This window comes from Camelus ferus, chromosome 4, assembly GCF_009834535.1.
Source record: "Camelus ferus isolate YT-003-E chromosome 4, BCGSAC_Cfer_1.0, whole genome shotgun sequence".
Classification (NCBI taxonomy): Eukaryota; Metazoa; Chordata; class Mammalia; order Artiodactyla; family Camelidae; genus Camelus; species Camelus ferus.
The window spans coordinates 2,784,959-2,798,757 of NC_045699.1; the positions used below are offsets into that span (position 1 = coordinate 2,784,959).

A 13,799-nucleotide genomic window follows, 5' to 3' on the forward strand; every position below is an offset into this window, starting at 1 on the left:
ATAGATGACAGAAAACTACTGGATGAAAGATGGTTACTGAACAAGATATTCTTTGATTACTGTTTATTTATAATTTCAAAGAGAAAAAGATATGCTTACAACCAACCAAGTGAGCATGTTTAATATCACCAATAAATAACAGGACAGGCTAAAATGACATGCTTCCTGATGTGATGTAAATAGGGGACAAAACCAACTATGCAGTATTTCTCTGAAAATATTTAAATTGAATCTAACTGTGAGAAAATAAATAAATGTATACTATGGGCCATTCTACAAAACAGCTTGCTTGACCTCTTCAGATATCAATATTATGAAGGAAAAAATAGGCAAAATTATAAAAGACTAGAGAGACATGACCACCAATATAAAGCGTTACATTTGAGTGAATTCAGAATTTCTCAAAAAGCTATAAAAAATATTTACTAATAACTGGGGTGGTACAAATATGGTTGGTATATTAAATAACATCTTATCAATGTTAAATTTTGGAGGTGAGACAAAAATAAGAGCAAGTGAGAGAGAGCGTGTGCACAAATGGGGGGAAATGTTCAGAACTGGTAAAGCCAGAAAACTATTTGGCCGTTCACTAGAACCATATTTACACTTTTCGGTACAACCTTTCCCAGCAGACCTCCTCTCCTTTTATCTCTTTGAAATCATATTTACTGCAACCTTTATTCCTCATTACTATAGTCATCTTAGTGTAAACTGGTTAATCAGATGCTGTAGCAAGTTTGTATCACACATGACTTGGAAATGGCCCAACATTAACCTGGCCTGAGCTGTTGGCTGGTTTGCTCCTTCTGGATTTGATTAATTGCAAAGGCGGATAACATAAACACGAAGGGATTGTGTCCCTCATGGAATAGATTACTTTCATTTTGTTAAGCATAAAGTTCATTCCTAGACTGCTTTTTCTACATGTCCTGTTGTAATGGGTCTCCTGCTGTCATTACTTATATTTAGAAGTCATCTAGCATTTTTAACATGTGCTGCATCTGAGATTTTCTTCCAAGTGAAAGCACTTCATGACTTAAGTGTTTCCTGCCTATTAACACATGTGCAGTTACATCAAAAAATATATAACGTATATTGAGTGCTTCAGTACTGATCAATGTTAATGTAAAAGATTAATGTTAATACACCTTTATTTACTACCAATATCATAAAATGTGACATGTATAGCATGCCAAGTAGTAGTTTGCAAAGATTAATTAGTCCTCAGACAATAACCCTAAAAGACATGTTACCCCACCCTCAATTTTAAAATTGAAAAGACAGAGGCCTAAATGGATTAAGTGATTTCTCCTGTGTAGTACTGGACCCAAGATGTGAGGCTGGGATTAAATTCTCCAGCCTTTATTCCTAATTGGTATACTATTCCCTCTCTATGTAGAAATTAAGGTTAAACAAATATTGGCTCAGCTATGAAAGCCCTTTAAAATCAAGCATTAGAGTTTAAAGTGAAAAAAACCTAAGAAAGAAAGGAATAAATCAAGAGCTAGGGGATATATATTTACAAAGCATCCATCTATTATCTGATTTAATACTTCAAATTCTGTGGAAAAATTCAATTCACTGAGATAATCCAACATCAAAGCTGAGAATCAACATAATTCTTGCAAAGTTGAGGATAATGAGGCAAAGGAATTAAGAATGCAAACTGGGAGGTTCTTATAATAACATAATAATGTAGATATGAGAAGACTATGGTTGGGGTAAAATGAAGACAGTGGACAGACTTCAGAGCAAAACTTGGCAAGTTACGGATGACTCATAAAAGAGAAGTTTAAGTCAAGGATAATCCAAACACTTAAAAACTGGATAACTGAAAAAATGTTACAAAAGAACTATAAGTAGGACCTTTCGCATGGGAAACTGGCATAGGGGCAGAAAAGGTACTAGTTTCTTATCTACTCTTGGCCACCACCCACCAAAAGCAAGTAAACAAACAAGCAAGTAAGCAAATAAACAAGCCCGAAGGGTCTAGAGTGGTAAGAACTGAGATATTCCCCGATTAGTCAGATGAACTGAGTCAGCAATCCACAGCCAGCAGGATATGCAAAGTGCCAGCCTCATAGAGCTCCACAGGTAATTACAGAAAAGAAAGTATCAGGACAGTTAAGGGTGAAGTGAGCTGTTCCACGGGCAGGACGTGGAATTGGAACCATGGTTATAAGGCAAGATTTGTGAGAGTTTCCCTGCTGTGAATCTAATGGCAAACAGGACAAATTTCCCTCCAGGATCTTACAACCTACTTTCTAAATATCTTTAGGTTCCATCTCCACTGCCAGTAACCTAACACAGGCAACCATGAGCTCCTGGTGGATTTCCCTAAGGGGCTTCTTACTGGTCTCTAGCCTTTAAAACGGTCTTGCCCTCCTCTAATTCATTCTTTTTTTTTTTTTTTTAACATTTTTTATTGATTTATAATCATTTTACAATGTGTCAAATTCCAGTGTTCAGCACAATTTTTTAGTCGTACATGGACATACACACACTCATTGTCACATTTTTTCCTCTGTGAGCTACCATAACGTTTTGTGTATATTTCCCTGTGCTATCAGTATAATCTTGTTTATCTATTCTACAATTTTGAAATCCCAGTCTATCCCTTCCCACCCTCTGCCCCCCTGGCAAGCACAAGTCTGTATTCTCTATGAGTCTATTTCTGTCCTGTAGTTACGCTTTGTTTTTGTTTGTTTGTTTGTTTGTTTGTTTTTTAGATTCCACATATGAGTGATCTCATATGGTATTTTTCTCTCTTTCTGGCTTACTTTGCTTAGAATGACATTCTCCAGGGAGCATCCATGTTGCTGCAAATGGTGTTATGTCTAATTCATTATTTATACCACAGAGGGTCCAAAGAAAGATACAGACATTACTACGCTCCTGTGGGTAAATGAGGACAGGGGAATTAAAATTAGGTTTATAGGGAAGCACCTAAGAGGGCACTGAAGGCTGGTCTTGGAGGCTCAGGGGATGTTTTGTGGAGAAAGTAACATTTAAGCTATCATTTGAAGGAATTTGCCAGGCAAAGAAGAAATAGAAAAGAAGGATTTGGAGGAGAAGGAACATTATGGGCAAGAGCCAAGAGGCGTAGGATGAGTGAATTTGGTGAAGTGAGAATAGCTCAGCAAGGCAAGGGCTTTACATTCAAGGAAGAGCAGGAGTCTTTAAAATGAGGCTGAAGGCACAGAGCAGGCAATGCCTTGAGAGTGAAGTTTAAGAGCTGGAACTTTCCCTGAGGCTGATTTAGGGAGACATTGAAGACAATCAGGCTAGTGGCAGGAACAGACTTTTCACTTAAAGAGTGACAGCTGATGCAAAATAAATTAATGAGCCCTCTAAGAAGAGTAAATTGAGAGAATAAGCAAGGAGCTGATGGTTGACTCCTGGGGAATAAGAATAAACTCTAGACCAAGTTTCAATAATATTGCAACAAAAATATATAGTAAATGCAGGCGTCTTGTGAGTCTATTCAGCCTCACTTCACATAGTGAGTTCTGACAGCAAAGGCGTCATCAGAATCTGTCTGGGTTCTGCGTTTGCATATCAAACTCAAAAAGAAGATAAGGAAGCGTTACTTGTACCTCAAGCTCTTACTTATTTTTTTAAAACTTTCTACTTGAAAATAAGTTTAGATTTGGAGAAAAGTTGTAAAAATAGCAGAGTGCACCTGTACCTACTTTCAATGTCCCCTAATGACGGCATGTTTGCCTGATGGTGATCTTAAGTCCCGTCTTTCCTTCTAAACTCATTGGAATTCCATTGTAAGAAAATGCTGTCCCTTCTCCCTATTTATCTACTTATTTACATGTATGAATGCCTGGAGATATATATTATGCTGTGGGTTAAAATCCAATACTCCCATTTTCAAACTGGCTTCCTGGCACCACACGATGTTCCAAGATCTTCTTGTGTTTCCCCTACCCCAGCCTCAGACTCCGCCATTTCCCCCAGGACCCATGGTTCCTCCCTCCGGAGAATGGTATTGAGAGGTCCGGGCACTAAGGTGTTCACTCTAACTAGGGTCTCACAGCTCGTCGTCCTCTCAGGACAGAACTAGAACATGTTTGTATGTGTACTAGCACACATTCACCCAGCTGTATTTATTTTTGAATTCTGCACCTGCAAATATATACTAAAAATCACAGGTTCATATGGATACCTCCAACTCCAAAGAAAACAGGGTACATTCCAGGTTATTCCTTTATCTGTAACTTCCTTATCCAATGGTGAAAAATTATACTTTCATTATCTATAATAAATTCACTTATTTGTTCAAACTCAGGATGCACAAAAGAGAGTTTCAGATTTCCTAACCAGGACCTCTGTGAGAAACGCATTTATTACATGCAGTACAACACTTGTGTTTATCTTTAGCCCTAGAGTATAAAATCAAACTCCTGTTTTCCAAAGTTACTTGGTTCCTTTCTTTCCCACTCAAGTCAGTGTGGTTTTGTTACTTATTTGTAACAGAGTTAGGTTCACTTTCTACTGTTTGTATTCCATTTTGGAATCATGCCCCACCCAACACACCCATCTAGGCTGACTCTTATTTATATCTGGAGAATGCGTGAAAAATTACCAGAGTCCTCAGAATCAGAGTTGTACAAAAAAGTATAATTGGAGAAGTGTCACTCCCCTTTGCTCCCTAGTATCTTGTTTCCATTATTGCCTATCTTCCTACCCCTATTCCTACTCCCTTTCCCTGTAGGAAAACAATTTTATTAGTTTCTGGTTTATCATTCCTCGATTTCTCTTGCAGGAATAAGCAGACACATGTATCACACCTCCCTGCTCACGTGCAGAGCAGCATACTATAGACGCCCTTTGCATTTTACTCTTTTTGCTTAATTACACCGTGACAGCTCAGAGCCCTTCCTTGTTCTTTCTTAAAACTGCAGCTCTTTGTTGTGTGGCTGTACCATAATTTATGCAATCATTCTCCTATGAGCATTTAGGTTTTCAATATTTTGCAATTACAAACAATCCTAAAATGAGTGAACTTGTGCAAATGCAAGAGTGTCATTAAAGGAGATTCCCACAAGCGGGGCTGCTGGGTCAGAAGTGTGTCTGTGGGGCTGCCAAGCATTGCCAGTCACCCTCTAGAAGGGCTGCGCGGGCTGGCGTCCCCGCCACCTGGTGTGTAAGGGGGGGCCTATTTCCCAGTAGTCTGGCAACAGAATGTGCTGTCATTCTCTGATTTTTGCCTATCTGAGAGATAAGAAATGTTATCTCAAAGCTGTTTTAACTTGTATTTCTTTGATTTTGAGTAAGATTAAACTTTTTGTGTGTGTTTACTGTTCATGAGTTCTCCCATTTTCCTATGAGGTCTTTGGTTCTTTGTCTCTCAATTTTTTTTTTTTTTTTTGTCCTTCAATTACTAAGAATTCTTATATATGGAGGATATTAGCCTTTTTGACTGTGGTATACAGTGAAAATATTTTCTTCTAGTTTTTCAGCTATCTTCTAACCTTTTTCATGGTGGTTTTTGCCATGCAAAATTTTCTTATTTTTACGTACTCAAATTTACCAATCTTTTACTGCTTTTGGGTTTTAAGTCATAGTAAGTCTTTCTTTAAGCCAAGGTTAAAGAAGAAAACCCATGTTTTCTTTTAGTATCTCTACTGTGTGACTCCCGCTCTCTAACGCTTAGGTTCTAAATCTGTTTGGAGTTGCTTTTTCTTTTTTTTCTGTGTGGTAACAGCTTTATGGGTATACAATTCAAATACCACATAATTTACCTACTGAAAGTGTTTAATTCAATTTTTAAAAGTATATTTATAGAGTTCTGTAACCATGACTCCAACCAGCTGTAGAATATTTTCATCACCTCAGAGAGAAACACTGTACCTTTTACCAGTCTTTCTCTTTTCCCCAAACTCCCTCAGTCCCTGGCAACCACTAATTTACTTTCTGTTGCTAAATTTGCTTGTTAATGACATTTCACATAAATGAGATAATATAATACATGGCCTTCTGTGACTGCCATCTTTCACTCAGCATAATGTTTACGTTTCATCCATGCTATAGTACTAGCACTTTTTACTGCCATGTAACAGTCCACTGTATGGACATACCACATGTTGCTTCTCCATTTATCAGTTATACATTTGGGCTGTTTTCAATATGTCGCTATTATAAATAATGCTATGAACATCTGTGTACACACTTTAATGTTGAGTTTATTCTTGTGCAAGATTGAATCTGATTTTATCTCTTTCTAAGTGGCTACCCAGATATCCTGGTACTACTTATTGAAAACTTCATCTCTACCTCAGTGACTTGAAATGCTACCTTTATTGTTTCCACGAGGACCTCGTTTTGCTTCTGGGCTTTCTATTCCACTGCTCCGTTTGTTTATTCCTGTGACAGCAGTGCACTGTGTTAATTGTAGAAGCTTTATAGGGCATGTTTTAGTGTCTGGTAGGGGCAATCCCTTCAGGTAGTTTTCTTTTTATGGTCTCTTCCTGGCTACACTTGTCTGTCCCTCCCCTCCCTCTTATAATTTAGTACCAATGTTGTCTAACTTCATTTTTAAAAAGTTTCTTGGTACTTTCACTGGGATTGAGTTACATTTAGAAAATAAGGAGAACTGACATCTTTATAGTGCTGAGTCATCCTATTTAAGTCTACTTTTGTGACTTACAAAAATGTTAAAAACTTCTTCATGCAGCTAAATGGTAACTCTTTGTGTCTATGAAGCTGCTGATCTTTTGAAGTTAATTTCATACCCTGTAACCTTACTGAATTCTTTTTATTGTTTGAATTCATTTTACCAGTGATGCCCTGTGGGTTTTCTAGCTATGATAGCAGATCTGAGAGAAGAGATAGCTCACTTCTTTACCCATTCTCATGCTTCTGACTGATTTCTTATCTAACTGAATTGGTTACCACCTACATTACAATACTGAACATTAGTGGAGGTAGTGAGCACTTGCCTTGTTTTTGTATATTATGGAAACACCTCAAGTATTTCCCAATATATAAGATCTCTGGCTTTAGGAGTAAGATATAGATTTTTTTATTTTTTAAAAAAGTATCCTGCAATTTCTATTTTACTGAGTGTGTAGGTCTGTGTGTTTTATTTTTATCATAAATGAGTGACTTTTTTGGAAGGCTTTTTCATTATCTATGGAGATAAATGATTTTTCTTCCCAAAGCTATTCATATGAAGTATAATTATTAATGACTATGTTAATACAGAACCAGCTCTGCATTCCTGGGATAAATCTCATATGGTCATGGCATATTATTGAATAATTACACTATTATTTTATTTAGTATTTTGTATCAGTATTCATAAGGGATGTTGGTTTGGAGCTTTTTATTTGTACTATTCTTATCAGGTTTAAGTATCAATACAAGTATAGTATTGATATTGATAAAGCAAGTATAGCTTTATGTAAAACAAATTAGGAAGCTTTCTATCACTTTCAACTCTAGAACAATTTATAAAGCAGTAGAACTATCTAGTCTTTAAAGGTCTGATAGAATTCCTTGGTGAAACCATCTGGGCCCGATTTTTTTTTGTGGGGTAATTTCTTAATAACATTATTTCTTCTATGCAAATTGATCCATTTAAGTTTTCTAACTCATTTTGATAATCTGCATGTCCCTAGGAAATTATTTATCTAGGTTTTCAAATGAATTGCTGTGAGGTCTGTTAAGTAAGATCTTGTGATTTTTAAAACAAACAAAAATAAATTGTATTCAGTAGTTATTTCAACTTGTGATCTCATTTTGCATTTTGATAATTTAAAAAATCATAATATAGATTAATTAGGTCTACAGTTTTCTATCCTCTACCTCTATAATTTCTACTTTTTATCTTTATTACTTCCTCCCTTGTGCTCTCTTTAGGTTTACTGTGTTGTTTTTCTAGATTTTGTTTTGAGCTGGAAATTTAATTCACTTAATTTCATTTTTACAGATAAATTTGTTTACCACCATGAATTTTCATCTGAACACTTTAACTGGGGTGTTTTACAGATTCCTATTTTAATGGTGCCCTCTTCTGTCAATATTGCAAAGTCCAGGTATATCAGCCAACTGTTCTGTTCTGAGAGGAGAAGTTGATTACAAATCCTACAGTTTTGTGGTTCTTGGACTCACAGGACTAGGAATTTCCCCCCTTTGCTTTACTCTCCCTTCATCCGTCCAACTGCCAAAGGCTACCTTTCCCTTCCTTATGTGCCTTTTTGTCTCCCCTGTAAGCTACCTATTTTGAAGGCTGCTTTTTCAAACTGTATGTACTTTTAAGTCCCTTCCCTATAGCCCTTACTCCAACCTAGGTCTTTTTTCTTCCTTTTAGAATTTTCAGGGTAAACTTAGTCTTTCTGGCTAAGTGTTTAGATCAAGTTTGGCTTCTCTGTCTGTTTCACTCCTTCCTTTTTTTTTTTTTTTTTTTCAATTGAAGCATAGTTGATTTAAAATATTATTAATTTCAGGTGTACAATATAGTGATTTGATATTTTTATAGATGATACTCCATTTAAAGTTATTATAGTACAGGGAACTATATCCAATATCTTGTAGTAACTTATGGTGAAAGAGAATATGAAAATGAATATATGTATGTTCCTATATGACTGAAGCACTATGCTGTACACCAGAAATTGATACATTGTAAACTGACCATACTTCAATAAAAATACATATAAAAAATGAAAAAAGTTTTTACAAAATAATGGCTATATTTCCTTGTGTTGTACAATATACCCTTGTCGCATATTTAATTTATACATAGTGGCTTGTATCTCTTAATCCACATCCCATCTTGGTTCTCCCCTCCTCTCTCCCCACGAGTGACCACTAGTTTGTTCTGTGAGTCTGTTTCTGTGTTGTTACATACAGTTTTACCTTATAGATTCCACATATAAGTGATAACAGACTGTTTGTCCTTCTCTACCTGACTTATTAATGCCCTTTAGGTCTATCCACATTGTTGCAAACTGCAGAACTTCATTCTTTTTTATAGCTGAGCTCGCTCCTTTTTTTTTTTTTTTTTTTCTCTTTTGCCCTTGCTTGCCACAAAGTCTTGTGGCAGGCAGGAATGGAGTAAGAGTGTGAGAAATCATATGCTACATTTGATTTTTTTTCTTTTTACTTAAAGTTACTTGAAGTTTAAATTCTCTCAAATTATACTATGTCTTCAAATTTTCCTTCATTTTATTATATGTATATTTTTGAAGGAAAAGTGGGAGGCAGTAGCTAGATGACCACCATTGTCTTCAGTTATCTGGAAGTCCTCCCTGGCATTTATTTTGGCAACAGATTTACTGAAATATTATTCACATATCACATAAAACCATTTAAAGTGTACAATTCAATGATTTTTGGTATAGTCACAAAGTTGTGTAACCATCATCACAAACAACTTTAGACCATGAAAATCACCCCATAGAGGAAATCTGTACTGTTTAGCTATTATCTCCTAACCCCTCCACCCCCTAGCCAGCCCAAGACAATCCCTCATCTGTCTTGATAGATTTCTCTATTCTGTAAATTTCATGTAAATTGTTTTTTACATGTCAGTTGGTGGACATTCAAGTTGTTTGGCTATCATGAATATGCTACAAACATTCATTATGAGTTTTTGCATGAACATATGTTTTCATTTTTATTGGCTATAAACCTAGGAGTCCAACTGTTAGGTCAAATGGTGACTGTATTTTTCAAGTGGTAGTACAATTCAAGTGCCCACCAGGAGTGCAAGAGGGTTCCAATTTTTACATCCTTGCCAATATTTATTATCTGTCCTTTTGATGACAGTCATCCTAGAGGGTATGAAGTGGTATCTTACTGTGGCTTTGATTTGCATTTCCATTGATGGCTAATGAGAATATCTTTCCAGGTTATTTATTGGCCATATGCATATCTTCTTTGGAGAAATGTCTATTCAGGTCATTTGCCTACTGTAAACTGACTATAACTCAATTTTTAAAATGTTAAAAAAAAATCCTCATATTGAACACAACCTTTGCAGGAAGACCACTTAAGAGGGCTTTATCCTAAAGAAAGAATTACAGTGTACATCACAGCACTGTTTAAAGACTGAAAAACTGTAAACACTATAGGACTGGCTGACTAAATGGAAACACGCTCGCTAAGAAGCAGAGACTAATTTATTGGCAGTCAAAATGATGATGGCATTTTAGGTGAAAGAAAAACCAGATCATAAAACAGTATGTATAATATGATCTGATTTTTTGTTACAATAGAAAAATTAAAAAGGAATGACTTATTTATTTAGTCTATTTGCCAGGGAATGTGGAAAATACATCTATCTCTAAAAGTCTCAAAGGATATATACCAAATGTTAACAGTGGTTTTCTCCAGCTGACAGTAATTTACTGGTGGTTAGTTCTCATAGTTTTGATTACATTTTATTGATTATCTTCCATGAATATATATTATGTACTTATTTATAAAAATACCTACAAAAATCTATGTACTCGGATCTAAGGGAAACGTGACTCTTTCAGACCTATCTTACTCTGCTCTCTCTTATTTCTAAGTACAAGACTTTGCACATAGTAAGCAACTGCTCATAGCTAACTTACTGCCTAGGTAGAAATACAAATTACACAGGATAACACATAATAAAGAGTCAAACTCTAGTCATTAAAACTTACTCTAAAGTTAATATGTGCAGCTAGCTTATTTTTAGTAGGTTGGTCTTTTTTCTCTATACCAAGGTTTTAAAAGTAATCCACTGGGCTTTGGGTCCTTTTTCCACTCAGTCTTTTTATTTCAAAAACAGTACTGACTAACATTTATTGGGTGCTGAAAAGGTATCTGTTATGATTTTATATCAAATACCTTGCCAAAAACTTAAGATGGTTAACAAAGAGCCAAAGAGTATACACTTCATAGAATCACTTTCACCAAAAAGAAGACATATGCTAATCACCAAATTAGCTAATAGAGATACTTGACTGAGGATCAGATTTGGGTCTGGGTGTAACAGCATCAAGAGCGAAAGGAAAGTAAGACAGATGTGCAGTTCTCATTCTCAGAAAATGAGGAAATGTACCAAATCCTTCAGAATAGAGTCAATTTTCTTCCTTTAAATTAAAAGGTATTTCTTGTATTTGCTTTTGCAGTACATAAATAAAAATTAGATTATATGGGCTTTGCACAAGGATGACACATGCATTTATGAATTATTCCCCATCCTAAGGATTTCACAATGTCCAAACATCATCTCATAGACTACTAACTGTTTTAATGGATAAATGAAGAATCAGCCAAACAAACTGGAACACTTGAATACAAGATATTTCTGCCAATCATTGACAAACTGAATAATAAAGATGATGATTTTATATATATATATATATATATATATATATATATATATATATATATATATATATATATATATATATAGTCCAAACTGGGCAGAATGAAAGGGGGCATATTATTTTTGCTGGGCAACAGGTGTAAACTGGTACATGTGGTCACTCTTAGTTATCAATCTAACAGCAAATGGTAAAGGTAGGAATTAAAAGAAGGAATAGCTCATTTACTTCCACAAGAAATTAAATGAAATGAACAGTGAAATTGAAACAGGATGTTTATCTTTCCTATAATTGAGTTTGTTCCTGGCAAACAAGGTTAGTTTGGCTTTAAAAGATATCTGTTTAAAGTACAGGAATGAGGTAGGGATAAAGAGGTGAATACACCTAGCCAACTTAAAATTAATTCAACTGTTCAGGTTTTCTTGAACCTGAAAGTGTAAATAAAACTGAAGTGAAAAATTTTATAAAACAAAGATTAAAATTTTCAAAAATCTAGATATTGGTAAGCAATCTCCAATAAATGATGTAAGATTGGTAAATATATCAATCCCCAGCAAAATTCTTACAAGAAAAGCAACTGAAAAAGAAATACATGCTCACTAATTGCTAAGTACTAGCTCAGAGAGAGTAAATCATATATTACTCAAGTTCGTATTTTTCAATAGGGTTACTATATTGTTAACACTCTACAGACTATATGCTTTATGATTTCAGAAAAGTTATTGATGAAAGCCTTGGGGATGACACGCAAACACACACTGGAAAATGCTGGCTAGAAAGATCAAATGCAAAGCCAACATTCACTTTTTAGAATAAGTGCTTAAAATTCACAAACATTGAGAATTTGTTCTCAACCTCACTCAAAGCCTGGATGCCCATATGTCTTATTCTACAAACAGCCATTAGTCATCATCTGTGAATATATGGAAAGAAAACCAGTGAAAGATATTATTTCATTATAACCACTTGAGTATCACCATACCCACTACAAAAGAAAGATATCTAATCTTAACAAAAAGCCATACCTACAACTGGTTTACTTTGATTGTCATTTTATGGTTATAAAACAGTAAAGCTGAACAGCTAAGCTGACAGTCTTTTTCTCATGAACTGTCTCAAACTGTCTTACTCCTTGTGCAACTGATTTTTTCTAAACTTAAATCAGGTTTATCAACTTTTATTTTGAGTCTAATTTGTTAATCTTTTAATATTTTATTCTGTTTTATCCTGAGTTAAAAGGCCAGGGAGACCTAAAAACTATCTTAGGATAATAAAAAGCTGCCATAAAGCATAAATTTATCCAGAGGTAGAGGGTAACCAACAGGTAATGAAATCAGGAGTCTGGCTCACTAAAAAGAAAATAGTTTCTCACACATAGAGCCATCCAACAACAGATTAGGCCATTTCACAGAGTGTGCACTGCAGAGATTCCTGACCATCAGAAGCATTCCTCTGGAATCTGGTGTGGTTAGGGAGTCATCTGAGATCACCTGTGTACTAGACAAGTATGTTGTGATAACTACAACTCACTGGGTTGATACAAAAACTTCTGTCTCACACCACATGCTTGATACCAGTCAGGTGACTCTAGTACATTTAGTAAACAAACTAGGACCCATGGCTTGTTTTCAGATGTCCTTTGAGCCACAAATGGCTTTTTCATTTTTAAAGCTCTATGAAAACAATATAAAACAACAACAAAAGAATATGAGACAGAAATGGTATATGGTCTGCAAAGCCTAAAATATTTACTATCTGCCTTTCATGCAGTGACCCAGAGATTCAGGGTACCTTCATCTTGTGGCTTCTAGCTTCTATCTTAAAGTGGCTTGGCCACCTCAATGCCTAGTCTCCACCAGGTCTCCTTCTGCTTACACTCCAAAATCAGTCATGTGGCACCACCTCACTGCAATGGGGCTGGGAAGTGTTTTGCTCCAGATGCTCAAGGGAGCAGATGAATCCTGGCATGGGAAAGTCTCCACCACTGCTTGTATATTGTGTTCTAATTCAGAGATTCTATGGTTCTAATATTTCAACTATAATTTTCATTTCTAGTATAAATCTTGATGAAATGGTTTTAAAACTGATTTAGAAAGAAATGTATCAAAATATCACAGCTGGTGTTAGAGTAAAAATGCTATATGTTTGAGTTAGAACTAAGACAAAGGAACTTAAATATCACCTGCGGCGTGTCTAGATTAGATTCTTTAGCTTGCATAGCCTTCAAATCTTAGTATGCGCACAATGTTCCTAATGAATCATAAAAACTTGAAATTTTAAACATTAAATGATTGGAACAGAAAACTTGATAGATTTTGCAGAAAAATATGTATGTGTACTGACTTTATAAATAAAAATAAAGTAAGTTCTATGCCATCACTGCAGGAAAACTTGGTAATTTGGTCATTTCAAAATCTCAACACTTCTCACTGAATTGATTTAGTAAGTATGGAACAGCTGCAAACTGAATTATACATGACAATA

The 13,799-nt window shown here is 35.3% G+C and overlaps 1 pseudogene; it reads right to left on the reverse strand.

Annotated features, from left to right (window-relative positions):
- The window catches only part of LOC116663346, a 39,721-nt pseudogene extending 36,004 nt beyond the window's left edge, over nucleotides 1–3,717 (reverse strand).
- Between the last annotated feature and the right edge of the window lie 10,082 nt (nucleotides 3,718–13,799).